The sequence below is a fragment of the Octopus sinensis genome, linkage group LG12, assembly GCF_006345805.1.
Source record: "Octopus sinensis linkage group LG12, ASM634580v1, whole genome shotgun sequence".
Lineage (NCBI taxonomy): Eukaryota > Metazoa > Mollusca > Cephalopoda > Octopoda > Octopodidae > Octopus > Octopus sinensis.
In genome coordinates, this window is record NC_043008.1 from 5,490,515 (window position 1) to 5,506,865 (window position 16,351).

Below are 16,351 nucleotides of genomic sequence, written 5' to 3' on the forward strand. Positions count from 1 at the left end.
CACTTTTTGCCTTAAAGTTTTGTAGTGTGATGGAGGAAAAGGACAACAGAAAAAGAAGCAAACAGGAGAAAGAAATACAAAAGGCCTTACCTGTTGACCTCAGCGGAATCAGCAGTTACTCTCACAAACTAAACACGTCTTGTCTCACTGTCGTCTCTGCTTGAACTGACCAAACGTGCTTCCTGCTCACGCATGCACTCTGCCTGTGTCACCGGCCACTGCAATCCTTACTTCCATCCACCTCATCTGCAATCTCCTCTACCAACACCACATAGCCCCATCATAGCCCATAACACCACAAGTTTCTTTCAACACTTCCATTGATCTTGATGGCTCTTCAAAAATCTTTGCAAATCTCTATGAATCTTTGTAGAAGTCCCATCTTTTGTCTCAGTACTGGACTATGACTACGATGGAGCACAATCATACATACTCTTTAAATCTTTTGATGCCAACCTGCTTGAGACTCTCCTTGATACAAACTTCTTGTTTAAAGTGAACTAAATTAAAACCTTTCATCAAATTTTAGTTATTACAATTTTTGTTAGTCAACAGATACAAAGTTACTCAGTAAACTGTATAAATAGTCCAGTACATATATCTAATAGGTAAATAATTATAATCATTAAGACATATCATCATCATCGTTTAACGTCCACTTTCTATGCTAGCATTGTTTGGACGATTTTGACTGAGGGCTGGCGAACCAGATGGCTGCACCAGGCTCCAATCTTGATCTGGCAGAGTTTCTACAGCTGGATGCCCTTCCTAATGCCAACCACTCCATGGGGGCCAGTCAGGCGGTACTGGCAATGACCTCACTGGAATCTTTTTACACATGCCACCGGCACAGGTGCCAGTAAGGCGACATTGATAACGACCATGCTCAAATGGTGCCCTTTTATGTGCCACTGGCATAGAAGCCAGTTGGCTGCTCTGGCAACGATCATGCTTGGATGTTGCTCTTGGCACCCTACTAGCACGGGCACAAACAATTATGGAAAAGGGTCAACAGAAAATAGTCCCCTACAGATGTACACTCTAAGTGTGATGGAGAGGTGGAACTCATCTAGATTGAGTAGACCTCGAATGTTGGCTACAGGCAAGACATCAATCCATTCCCCCGAGAATTTTGCACCAGCAGAATGTAGGCGACACCTTGGAAATTTATTAAATTAATAGAGAGAGTTGAAAGTGGCACTTGAATGCAGATTGCTCCACACCTATTTCTTTACTATCCACAAGGGGCTAAACACAGAGAGGACAAACAAATTAAGTCGATTACATTGACCCCAGTGCATAACTGGTACTTAATTTATCGACCCCGAAAGGGTGAAAGGCCAAAGTCGACCTCAGCAGAATTTGAACTCAGAACGTAACGGCAGACGAAATGCTGCTGAGCTTTTCACCTGGCGCGCTAATGTTCCTGCCAGCTTTCCGCCTTAGATTGCTCCATACCTTCTGCTTTTGTCTGTCCTCAACTGTAGCAGGAACTGGCAAACCTAGCAGTCTCCACTGTAACATAGTATCATCCATCTCCCTATTGGAACTAGTCCATGTTGGAGAGGAGAGAATGTTGCCTACTAAACCGGAGCAAACATGGTTGGAGGAAAGAAAACAAAGAGAAAGGGACTAATTAGAAACGGAAAGCTTCATCAGAGTGAAGAATAAATAAAAAAGAAGAGCTTAGAGAAGAAAAAGGAAAGGTTGAGTATGGTTGTGTAGCATATCTGATATCCTCATCTCGTTTGAGATTACAACCATCTTTGGCTAGTTTGACCCTGTTGTGTCCACTGATCTGATTGGTTGGCATTTAGCGCTGTCTGTCTCTCATTTTGTGCCAGTATGCAAAGCTAACCAATCACGGCCTTCGGTTAGGATGCTTCATTTTGAACCACCTTAACCCCTTAAATAGGCTAGCATTTTAACTATTCTTCATCTTTCGGCTTTAGACTTAAGGTCTAGTCATTGACCACAGAGCTACTCAGCCAAAAGGATTAAGTCGATTACATAACCCTAGTGCGAAACTGGTACTTTATTTATCGACCCCGAAAGGATGAAAGGCAAAGTTGACCTCGGCAGAATTTGAACTCAGAACGTAACGACATACCGCTAAGCATTTTGCCCGGCGTGCTAACGTTTCTGCCAGCTTCGATATAATTCAATATAATTGGTCGGTTGAAATTTAAAAACAAAAGACAAGCTATTGAGATAATGGATAAATGAATGGGAAAATGGTATATGTTGTAAGAGGCCTGAAAATGCTTAGGACAGTATATACTAGATTAAAATAGTAAATATTAAGAAACTTATTTGGACATTTACGAAATAAGACTGTTGGGGTTGAGAATGGTCTAAAAGTTTTTTAAATAGGAATGTAAAACTAGTAAAAGGAGAAAAATTTATTCCGTAGGAAAATTAGGGAAATATTTATCGTTAAGGGGAGGTAATAACTAGGGTAAGTAGATTAAATTGGAAACTGCTGGTCTACCATCCAGTGCACCAAATCAGTGAGCCTAGTGGTCAATTAAATAAGTAAAAGTAAATATCCATAATTAAATTAATGATTACAATTAAAATACTTGCAAATTATTTTTACAGATGCAAGCTCTTACTACAATTTGCTCATGCAAATACAAAAAAAAATTCAACATATACATGCATATGCACAGTCGTATGAATATCTTTAGCTTCTTATAACTACTCTACAATGTCAATCTAAAAATAAACAATCATACCTTTGAAATCATCATCATCTATTTCTTTACTACCCACAAGGGGCTAAACATAGAGGGGACAAACAAGGACAGACAAAGGGATTAAGTTGATTGCATCGACCCCAGTGCGAAACTGGTACTTTATTTATCGACCCCGAAAGGATGAAAGGCCAAATCGACCTCGGCGGAATTTAAACTCAGAACATAACGACAGACAAAATACCCTTCTTCTTAAAAGCAAAGTCAACCTTGGCGGAACTTGAACTCAGAGGCAGTCAAAATGCCTATTTCCTTACTACCCACAAGGGGCTACACACAGAGAGGACAGACAAACGGATTGAGTTGATTACATCGACCCTAGTGCGTAACTGGTACTTATTTAATCGATCCCAAAAGGATGAAAGGCAAAGTCAACCTCGGCGGAGTTTAAACTCAGAACATAACGGCAGACGAAATACGGCTACGCATTTTGCTCGGCATGCTAATGTTTCTGCCAGCTCGCCACCTTGATCATCATTTAGCATCTGTTGTTCATGATAGCATAGGTTGGATGCTTTGAGCAGGGCTGGTAAGCTGATTGGCTGCACCAGACTCCAGTCTGATTTGGTGTGGTTTCTATGGCTAGATAGCCTTCCTAATGCCAACCACTCCAAGGGTGTAATGGATGCTTTTACATGCTACCAGCGAGGCTGCCAGTTGTGTGACACCAGTATCTATCACAACAACGGTTTCACTTGGCTTCATGGGTCTTTTTCAAGCACAACATATTACCAAATGTCTCATTCGTTTGTTATTGCCTCCATGAGGTCCAATGGCTGAAAGGTACTTTTTATGTGCCACCAGCACAGGTGCTAGTTACGCAACACCAGCAAAAAGCTGACGCCACATGGGTAGTGTAGTGTGATGGAGGAAAAGGACAACAGAAAAAGAAACAAATGGGAGAAAGAAATACAAAAGGCCTTACTTGTTGACCTCGGCGGAATGAGCAGTCACTCTCACAAATTAAACACGTCTTGTCTCGCTGCCGTCTCTGCTCGAACTGGCCACACATGCTTCCTTCCCACGCATGCCCTGTGGCTGTGTCACAGGCCCCTGCTGTCCTTACTTCCATCCACCTCATCTGCAATCTCCCCCACTAACACCACATAGCTTCATCACAGCCCATAACACCACAGGTAGAATGCAAGCTTTTTAACCATACAGCCATGCCTGCATACAAGCATCATACCTTCATACATATATACATGATATATATATGTATATATATATAACAATACAAAGAAAATGGAGAATGCATACACAGAATAATAATATATTTATTACAATAGTCAATTCAAGTTGTGTGTGTTTTGGTTTATCACTTAAATCCATATTTATGTAATTAAGTTGCATTATGAATTTGAAAAAGCAAAATTTGACTTATCATCATCGTTTAACGTCCGTTTTCCATGCTAGCATGGGTTGGACGGTTCGACCAGGGTCTGGGAAACCAGGAGGCTGCACCAGGCTCCAGTCTGATCTGGCAGTGTTTCTACAGCTGGATGCTCTTCCTAATGCCAACCACTCCGTGAGTGTAGTGGGTGCTTTTTACATGCCACCGGCACAGGTGCCAGAGGACGCTGGCAACGGCCACGATCGGTTGGTGCTTTTTACGTGCCACTGGTACGGAGGCCAGTCAAGGCGGCGCTGGCAACGGCCATGTTCAGACGGTTCTTTTCACATGCCACTGGCACTGGTATCACAACTACAATTTCCATTGATTTTTTGATCGATTTCGATTTCACTTGCCTCAGCAGGTCTTCGCAAGCAGAATTTTGTGTCCCAAGAAGGAAAGGTATACATAAGTGGACTGGCTACATCCCAGGTAAAGGCCACGGGTTATGGTCTCACTTGTCCTGCCAGGTGTCAAGGTAAAAATTTGCTGTTATTTAAAAAAAAGAAGAAAAAACAGTTAATTTTTACCTTGATAACAGTCAATTATTGCCATGATCAATGTTTTTGCTTTTCAAATTCATAATGCAATTTAGTTGCATAAATATGGATTTAAGTGATGAACCAAAACGTGTTGGCAACATGAAATGACTGTTATAATAAATATATTGGTTATTCTGTGTTTGCATTCTTTGTATTGTTAAAATCTTTCTCCTCTATCGAAAAGATGAAAACATCTACAGCGACAACTGGAATTTCAAAAGTGTAAGGTACTAATATCGAAGAAGAACTAGTACATGTGCACATGTGGGATTTCTTATACTGTTAATTGATATACAGTTAAACCAGTGTATGCTTGGATAAATATCCCTAAGAAAGAACAACCTCTTTCCACACAGACTTGTATATAAATATATATGACCTTCGAACATTAGGCTTCACCGAGGCAATGACTAGCGACCGAGACTTTTGGAAATATGCTGTGCTTGAGAAGACCCGGCAAGCCAAGTGAGGCCATAACCTTGTGGCCTATGCCAGGGGTGTAACCAGCCCACTTATGCATACCTTCCCTTCATTGGACACTGCTTGCAAAAACCTGTTGAGGCAAGTGAAATCAAAATCAAATTCGATGACTGGCATCCATGCTGGTGGAGCACTAAGAGGACCATCCGAGTGTGATCGTTACCAGAGCGCATACTGGCATTCATGCTGGTGGCACATAAAAACCACCATTCGAGTATGATCGTTACCAGCATTGCCTTACTGGCACTTGTGCCGGTATGCAGGTGGCACGTAAAAAAAAACACCATTTGGGCGTGGCTGTTGTCAGTACTGCCTGACTGGCCCTCGTGCTGGTGGCATGTAAAAGCACCCACTACACTCTCAGAGTCGTTGGCGTTAGGAAGGGCATCCAGCTGTAGAAACTCTGCCAGATCAAGATTGGAGCCTGGTACAGCTGTCTGGTTCGCCAGCTCTCAGTCAAAATCATCCAACCCATGCTAGCATGGAAAGCGGACGTTAAATGATGATGATGATGCCTAAGAAAGAACAACCTCCTTATATATATTGTATATAATCTTTAATCTCCATTGTGTCAACATGTCAAATGTAAAATTCTTCTCTGAAGACAGAGTCTGGTGGTATCCAATGATGGAATCAAGTTACATGCATTATTTGGGATCACCAAGCACCCCCCCCCCCGAAACAGCTGTTGGACTCGTAAAACTCCTACTCAACCCCCTAATTCTTCATATCATTTCCATTCTTTGTAAGTCAGACTTATTTTATATGTATACATTTGTATATTTTTTTGTATTTAATCATCATCATCATCGTTTAACGTCCGTTTTCCATGCTGGTGTTTCTACAGCTGGATGCCCTTCCTAACACCAACCACTCCATGAGTGTAGTGGGTGCTTTTTATGTGCCACCAGCACAGGGGCCAGGCAAGGCTGGTAACGGCCACGATCGGTTGGTGCTTTTTACGTGACTCCTCTACCTGCTCAAGTTCAAATCTCTTGAGCACTGCAAAGTGTATTCTATACTGAGAATACCTGTCTTTAATCTATATATATATATATTTATATCAGGGGCGAAGGGTCTAAGTATGCAACGCATGCACTATATGCCTTACTATTTTTCCATGATAAATAATTTTTGTGTAATATATAAATCATCATCATCATCATCAGGTGCCAGTAAGACAACGTTGGTAATGATCACGTTCAAATGGTGTCTTTTACGTGCCACCGGCATGGAGGCCAGATAGCTGCTCTGGCAATGATCATGCTCGGATATGGTATTCCCTTGTCACTTGCATAGTCAATCAAGTATTGCATGAAGGTGTCAGACCTAATGATTGCCATAGCAACATCATTATACGCTGCTACAAGCACAAATGGAATGCTTTGCAATGAGGAAATTACAGAGGCATGAAATTGTTGGGCTACGTTCTGAAAATTTCAGACTAAATCTTATCTCAGTTGATTAAGTTTACAATTAACCTAAATGAAATGGCTTTTTTTTACTTATTTCAATTTATTTGTGTGTGTGTTTTATGATTATTCTGTTTTCAGTGAATGGAATGAAACCCCTGAGTGTTATTATTATTACCAGCGTTGCCTTACTGGCACTTGTGCCCATGCTAGTAGGGTGCCAAGAGCACCGTCCGAGCATGATCGTTGCCAGAGCGGCTAACTTGCTTCTGTGCCGGTGACACATAAAAGGGCACCATTCGAGTGCGATTGTTACCAGCGTCATCTTACTGGCACCTGTGCTGGTGGCATGTGTAAAAAGATTCAAGCAAGGTCATTGCCAATACCGCCTGACTGGCCCCCGTGCCGGTGACACGTAAAAAGCACCCACTAGACTCTCGGAGTGGTTGACGTTAGGAAGGGCATCCAGCTGTAGAAACTCTACCAGATCAAGATTGGAGCCTGGTGCAGCCATCTGGTTCGCCAGCCCTCAGTCATTCGTCCAACCCATGCAAACCATGGAAAGTAGACGTTAAACAATGATGATGATGATGATGATGAAATACAGTTTGACTTTGTGTTAGAAAGAAGTATTACTTATGTTACCTTCCTAGTGAGATGACTGCAAGAGAAATACTTTGTTAAAAGTGAACCATTCTACCTAGCATTCATAGATCTGTAAAAGATGGTGAACTTTGGAAACAATGCTTTGTGGTATTTCTCTTGTCTCATGCATTCTGAGTTCAAATTCCAGTGAGATCCACTTTGCCTTTCATCCTTTCAGCTTCAATAAAATAAGTGCCAATCAAGTACTTGAGTCAATATAACTGACTTGTCCTCTTCCCCAAAATTTCAGGCTTTGTGCCTATGGCAGAAAGTAGAAAAGATTCATAAACCTGATAAAGGTTTTTGACTAGGTGCTTTGCTCTGGGATGTGGTAGTTGCTGACAAAGTTAGTCACTGACAAATGGCTTGTGATGGCTATACAAGCCAGGTGCAAAGGTGCAGTCACCAATGTGAGAGTTAGCAGTCCTCTGCTAAGTATCATAGTCTTCCAGGCCTTAACAGTAATATATTTAGTGTGTCGATAGGGATCCATCAAGTTTCAGTTTGCAGTCCCCTTGAATTTATCTTAGTCCTTTGGGCCATAACAGAAGGGTTTGACTAGCTCTCTATTATAACTCCTGCATTCAAATGACTTCGTTCTTATAGGTGAATTTGTTGCATTTGGGAAGAAATTCCAGGTGTGGAAGCAAAACCTAGAATCAAGAACTTCAGACTAAACTTCTAAACTGTACTACTTTCAGAAAAATGACCTTACTCGATATGTAGAAAAAGATTAGATTGAAATTCCTTATATTGAACCCAGTGTAAACTATGTGTGCACAGTTATATATATATTTATTTATGTATTGTGGTGTTATGGGCTGTGATGGAGCTATGTGGTGTTGGTGGAGGGGATTGCAGATGAGGTAGACGGAAGTAAGAACTGCAGGGGCCTGTGACACAGGAAGAGGGCATGCATGGGCAGGAAGCACGTGTGGTCAGTTCGAGCAGAGATGGCAGAGAGACAAGACATATTTATTTCGTGAGAGTGACTGCTCATTTCACCGAGGTCAACAAGTAAGGCCTTTTGTATTTCTTTCTCCCATTTGTTTCTTTTTCTGTTGTCCTTTTCCTTCATCACACTGTGTTTGTGTGTGTGTATATGTATGTATGTATACAGGATCTTGTAGATAAATTAGGACAATTTTTACTATGCATAAAACTGGTTATAAATACTGAAATAAAGGCAGTAGACAGATATAATTTTAGTGTAACATTTATTACAACAAAAACATTTATCACTCAATATGGTTGCCCTTTTGGACAATTTCTGCCTCCACACATGAACAGAATTTTTTGCAGCTGCTGCAACCTACTTTTTTTGATATTGTGTGTTGCACACAATGCAGGTTTTCAAACTATTGTCACTCGAGTGTGGTGAAGCATTGATCGTTGTTTGAAGTATGCCCCATAAAAAGTAATCGAGAAGGTTGAGATTTGGGGTATTACTGCACCATATGTTGGCAAGCTGGCAGAAATGTTAGCGTGCCAGGCAAAATGCTTAGTGGTATTTCGTGTGTCATTATGTTCTGAGTTCAAATTCCACTGAGGCCGACTTTGCCTTTCATCCTTTCGGGCTCAATAAATAAAGTATCAGTTTCGCACTGGGGTCGATGTAATCAACTTAATCCCTTTGTCTGTCCTTGTTTGTCCCCTCTATGTTTAGCCCCTTGTGGGCAGTAAAGAAATACATATGTTGGCTCTCACAAAAAATGGCACCTTCTCACTAAGGAAGGTCTGTGTTGCTTTCGACCCATGGCATGGTGCAGAATCCTGGATAAGCACCACATTGTCAAGCCCATACTTCTGCTCCATTCAAGGTAACGGAGAGTTCTTTGGGATGTCTGGATACTCCTTTGTGTTGATCTTCAAGCCAGACTCAATGAAGTGTGGGTCCATGACACATCAGTCACCACAGTTCCAAATACCATCACAGAGGCAGGATTCTTAGTCTCAAACACAAGGGTGACATGAGAAGTGTTTCTACATTTCATCTCAGCATACACAGTGAACTTCTCGTTCACAAACACGAGAGTTTTCCCTGCACCTCGATGCCTGATGAATGACAAACTTTGATCAGTTCTTGGCTTTGATTGTTTTGACTTTGGCTGTTAGGAGGTGACAGCATCATTGAATATAGCTGGTCATGCCAAGATTCCTATTCACAGCTCTGGAAACCATGGAAAGGGACACATTGCATTTCTTTGCAAGAGTTTTCATGAATGTGGATGGGTTGGCTTCAATGGAGACTTTGAGACCAGCGAGAAACTTTGGATTGCACTTGTGCTTGGAATTACTTTGTGTCCTGTGTTTTTTCTATCAATCTGTAGTGAATCTTGCAGGCATGCAATGGATTCGATCCACCATAGCCAAATTTGAATTAACAGTTCAACAGAATTTTTCTCATGGTGGAACAATAGTTTTTTCAGTGACAGCAATTTTACATATGCCAGATGCCTTTAGCCAGGCCAAAATAATGTCTTCACCATTTGACCATTATAACCTCTTCTACTTCACCAAAAGCTAGAATAGAGATATTACAGTACCACCAATGAAGCCCATTATTCTCAATGATATGTCTAACCTTCTGGATAGTTATAAAAACAAGAACCCGCAACCAAGTAATCACTTGGTGACAACTGAATGAGTTGGCTCGGGACAACTCAATCAGTTAGGGAACGAACTACTAGAATCATGATCATATGCAAGGCAGCTACTAAAGACAATAGTCAGACAAAGAAATGAAATTTACTGTCAGCAACTGTGAGACAATGTCCTATGACCCTACAACTTTCACTAGCTCTAATTCTGTTCTCTTACAACATCATTCTATCGCCGTCTGTGGATTACTATTAACAACATGTACACAAAACTATACAAAAAAAAATTCCACCACATCTAACTTTCTTTCACATGCTCTCGGATTTTATAATCTGCCTGACAAGGCAAGGTATTTTCAATGAAACAGTGAATAAATACTTTCTTAAAACTTCATGTACTGTCCATCATTTACATCCTACAACCTAGCGTTATAACAACAAATTTTTATCGTTACAACTGTTGACTCCGACATTTCATATTGTTTACTAATCAATCCCATCTGTTACAAATTTTTTTTCTTCTTTAAATTGTTTATTCACACGAAAAAATTGTTGCTTTTGGAAGTTTCATTAACTAAAAGATTTTATTGGCATTCTGCCCGATGTGTGCTAAAGCAACAATGGTAAAAGGATACTGTTATTCCATTACTTTCTGTTGTCAAGTATATATCACTATAAAAGACCATAAACCTAATTTCCTTAACAATACTAAAGTAAGACTAATATGCCTAAATAAATCAGACCTATGTAACTTAAGCAAACTAATACTCGATAAATACATTCCTGAGCTAAAAAGTAAAATAACCCATGGTCAAGGAATATGGCGACCTGGCAGCTGGAGTCTTAGAGTAGCTGTCCACCGAAGTTCCATATAATATGGGAAGGAAAAAGGAAAAGGAGGAAAATACAATGTTACTAAAACAAAGACACATCCACATGTAGACAAACAAATGGTTTGATTAGGGTATAATCAATTTGGCGAGGAAACTAAAGAGAAAATATTACGACGATGACCACCACAGATCTACAATGGAAGAATTCACCACGTGTAGTTGAGGGTAAAAGAAAACGTTGAACGACAGTAAGTACGTCCAAAATTTATAAAGCAGTGACATACATACATACATAGATACTTGTAGCACACATGTATATACGTGCAGAGTGAAAATAAATCACACTATTTAATGTGACGGACTACACTGCAAAAGAAATCAAAAAATCACTGATTTCATTTCTGTTTACAAACTTTCTCCGTGTCTACACTAAACATACGCACAAATCCTTTTATATACACACACGCAATATTTAAGAAAAAAAGGAATATACACAAAAAAGAACGAAACATTTGTATATACACACGCAATATTTAAGAACAAAAGGAATATACACAAAAAAAGAACGAATTAAAAACAAATATTTTATATTTTACTTTTATCGTATTGTTGTTTACATTTTCTGTCTCTACGGATGACCAGAAGCAACAGAATCGCCATGGTGGAATCCATAGCGGCGTGCGATAAGACTGGTCGCTGCTCCAAAATAGAACACTGCCCAGAAAATCACACCTGTCACATCTGTACGGAACCCGAAAATACGTTCCGTAATCGCTGGGTCGAATGTGGGACATGCTTCATCTCTGTCTGCCTCCAATGTGCCACGGACTTTCAGAAGATCCCAGGCCAAAAAAAGAGCCATCATAATGCTATGATGGATAGACTCTGGAAGATGGTTCAGCTTAAATCTTGGACTTTTCAGTGTCAGGCCTGCGTGCCTCCACAACCGACGATTGTGTCTCCCCCTTTCACTCCCGTGGAGGAGGCGGAACAGCAACAGCAGCAACAACAAAATCAACCACAACTAGAGCAGCAGCAGCAGCAACAACAAAATCAACCACAACCAGAGCAGCAGCAACAACAACATCAACAACAACAGCAGCAACAACAAAATCAACCACAACCAGAGCAGCAGCAGCAACAACAACAACACCAATTGACCAGTGCGGTTCTTGCAGAACTGCAACAATCGATCTGTGCTTTAAGAGGGGAAGTAGCAGGAATAAAAGCAACCATTCAGGTTGGACTCCACAATGAGGGGTCTTATCGGAATGCTCTGCTAAAGAACCTCCCTCTACCTGTACCTCTTGTCGCATCTAAGACCGCGGATTATGCTACCCATGAAGTCATTGCCATTGGGGTGCCTGAAGACATGGCTGATCTTCAGGCATTTGCTGCCAACTCAGCCAAAGACCTAGGCTGCGTTCCCCCAACGGGTGCTATCCGCCTTGGACGACCTGGCCCAAAACCTAGGCTCATCAAGCTGTCTTTTTCGGACCTCACTGAGGCAACCTCTTACCATCTGGCCTCAGTTAAAGCTGGGCGTGAAAATCGGACCACCTTCCGAACACGCCCAGGCTTACCGTCCGATCTACGTCCGAAGCTACGTGTAGCGGCTTCCCTGAATAGGAACTCAGCTCTACAGGAAAGCTTCAGTCTTCGGGAAGATGGACAAATCTGGAGATTTGTCAAGACTGATGAAACGTGGAAGAGAGATACCAGCTGGTCTGAGTGCTCTCTACCCACAATAACTAAAAAGACTACAGCAACTCAGAGAAACTAAGCCAGGACAATCTGCCATCCTCCACACCATCATAAACTGCGAGCAGGGTACAAATTGTTGTCCTTAAATGCTCGCAGTTTATGCAACAAAATACATTGTTCAACGCCTACGTCAGAAGTGTTGACCCTGACTTCATCACTGTCACGGAAACATGGGCGCATTCCTTACTCTGTGATGGGGTTTTCAACATCACGGGGTACAACCTCTTCCGTAAGGACCGCACTAACCGCCGTGGTGGTGGTGTGATGGTCTACGTTCGTTCAAATTTTTTGGTAATTCCTTGTGCCGATTTGAACGAATCACAAGAAGAAGTTTTTTTCTGTGACGTACGTATGACCATGTCAACACTCCTGCTTGGCGTTGTTTATCGTCCCCCAAATTACCATCAGGACACACAGCTTTGCAACATCCTCCGAGCTGCAGCCAGGAAAACAGCCACTTATGTGTTTATTGCAGGCGATTTCAATCATCCTGAGATCGATTGGGAAACCTTCCGTTGGCCACAGAGTGCAAACGATTTTGTTGAGCTTGTGCTGGACTCAAACTGGTCACAAGTAGTCACCTCTCCAACAAGAGGCGACAACACCTTGGACCTGCTCTTCACCACAACTCCTGAAGCGGTTATCAATTGCACTACGGAGGAACCTCTAGGTGACTCTGATCATGCTATGATCATCGCCAATCTGGCTCTTGCGGGCAACAAACACCTGAACCATCTCCAATCTGCTTCCTTCGATTGGAAGAGAGCAGATTGGAACCTGTACCACACTGAACTACAGCACCCAAACTGGCGTGAATTCTACAACTCTGGAGATGTGAATACTATACTCCAGAGTATCCTGGACTCAATATGGGCAGCATGTGCAGTATCAGTGCCACGTAAACAAAAGAAGAAGAACCGCCCCAAAAGGGCAATTTGGGAAACTTCAGCGGTCCGACTTGCCAGGAAGGAACGTCGGACTGCTGAACAGGAATACAAGTTGCATAAATCGGACACCAACAGGAAGAAGCGGAATAAATCCTCCAACCATCTCAAGCAAGTGACAAAAAATGCAGTGCTTGAATTTGAACAGTGCATAGCAGCCAATCCTGACAGCAAGGTTTTCTGGAAATATGTGCATTCAAAGCAGAGACCTCACTCTCCAGTGGGCCCTCTTCGCAACCCTCACACAAACCAGATCACTGACGACCCCAAGGAATGCGCAGAACTCATTGCCGAGTGCTATGCAAACATATTCACTGTCGAAAGTCAAAATGTACCATCTTCACCATCACTAACAGCAAACTCCATAACAACTATGGAATTTACACCTGCAATGCTGCGACGTCACCTTCAAAATAAGCGCAACTATGCCTCCCCTGGTCTCGATGGAGTTACATACCTGCTTCTCAAACGTGGCAGGCACTTCCTTTTACACCAGCTTTCTATTTTCTTCCAGTACTGTCTCAACAATGGTGCTACTCCGGAGCAGTGGAAAACTGCCAGTGTCATTCCTCTGTTCAAAAAGGGCGACCGCACATCACCTGTCAACTATCGCCCAGTCAGTCTCACTAGCTGTATTGCAAAACTGATGGAATCGTGTGTCAGAGAAACACTCTGGAACTTCTGGAGCTCTCACAGTCTCATCCGACCCTCACAATATGGATTTGTCCCTAACTCCAGCTGCAGTGACCAGCTTGTCGAGTTCCTTGAGGACATTACTCAGATCACTGACAGTGGCTCATGGGTGGATGTTGTCTACCTTGACTTTGCTAAGGCTTTCAACTCTGTGCCCACAAAAGGCTTATGGTGAAACTCTCTGCAATGGGGTGGGGGGGATGACCTTTTTAACTGGTTGAAATCCTTCATCCTCAGCCGAAAGGAGGTAGTCACAGTTCTAGGACAGCACTCTACACCATATGAGATGTCATCGGGTGTACCACAGGGATCTGTCCTTGGTCCCCTCCTGTTTGTGGCATACATTAATGACATAGATGCCAATTTAAAGAATGCCACAGTATTGAAATATGCAGACGACATCAAGCTGTACCTTGAAATCAAGAGGACTGATCCTGATGTCTACAACTCTTTCCTGCAATCAGACCTAGACACAATGCAGCAATGGATCACAGACTGGCAACTGAAACTGGCTGTGGACAAGTGTACCACCATGCATTTTGGGAGAAAAACCCTGCGTCCACATACTCCCTCCACAACACTGATATCAAGAAATCCTCTTGCGAGCGTGACCTAGGCATCACTGTCAGCAGTGATTTGCATTGGACAAAGCATATCTCTAAATTGTCAAGAAGGCCGAGGGTGTCTTGGCATCACTCAGCAAGACTTTTGCTAGCCGCTCTCCAGCCATCTATTTAAAACTGTATACAGCTATGGTACGACCACACTTGGAATTCGCATCATCAGTTTGGAATCCCTATCTTGCTCAGAACATTGACCTCCTGGAATCTGTCCAGAGACGTGCAACCAAACGCATACCCTCCATCAGACACCTACCATATTCTGAGCGCCTTGTTTCCCTGGGCATGGATTCACTGAAGCGACGGACTTGGTAAACACCCACAAGGTTATCAACCACCTCACCAACAACAACACTGAACACCTTTTTGATCTCCATGTGTCTAACACACGTGGACATGCCTACAAAGTCAGAAAACAGCACAGCTCCCATGACTTTCGGAAACATTTTTTCACGCTCAGGGTTGCTGAAGCGTGGAATAAACTGCCTGCATCAGTTGTTGACTGCCATGGCACTGCATCCTTTAAGGCCCTCATGCTTCCCGAAATCCGTCGAAACTACACCTGATTATATATACACTTTAGATGAGTTGTAGTGCACCTGAGCACTGTACACAATTATTATTATTATTATTATTATTAATTATGGTCCAACAAATGTGAAGCCATTAATTGGTTCTCCAACATACAGGACAAGAGCAACTACAAATTCATACAGATAGACATAGTAGACAACTATTTCTCAATTAATCCTAGATCCTCAATAGTGCCCTAATATATGCCTAAAATCACACATGAACATGAAAGAAATAAAAGTAATATTAGAAGCAAGGAAATCATTTATTAGCTTTGATAATAAACTCTGGGTATGTAAAGATACCCCTAATTCTTTTGATATAACCATGGGAGCCCCAAATTCAGCAGAGGTAACTGACCTGGTAGGCATATATTTGCTGTCATACATACAGGACGAATTCCCAGAACTCAAAGGTGGATTATACAGGGACGATGCTCTATTCATAAGAAACCCTCAAATAGGAAACTAGAGCTTATCAAGAAAAAACTGCATAAATTCTTCTAAAGATTTGGACTATCTATCTCTATTGAAAAGGAACACACCTCTATTAACTACTTAGACACAACCTGCAATCTAGCCACAGGACAATATGAACCCTACATGAAATCCAACACAAACCTCAAATGTTTAAATGCTGCAAGTAACCACTTCAACTTTATTAAGAGAAGCCTAGTACATAGCATTAGCAATAGAATATCACGCATCTCTTTTAACATAGACATCTTTAACAGATATATATATATATAAGCATGTGTGTGTATATATATATACACAGACACATATATACACATGCATATATACAGGGGGAGAAACTAGAAGTAGTTGATAGTTTCCGCAACCTGGGTGACCAAGTTAGTAGTGGAGGTGGATGCTCAGAGAGTGTCACCACTAGTATACGAATAGCCTGGGCAAAGTTTAGAAAGCTCCTACCCCTACTGGCGACAAAGGGTCTCTCACTCAGAGTGAAAGGTAGATTGTATGATGCATGTGTGCGAACTGCCATGCTTCACGGTAGTGAAACATGGGCCGTGACTGCAGAGGACATGCGTAGACTTGAAAGAAATGAAGCTAGCATGATCCGCTGGATGTGTAAT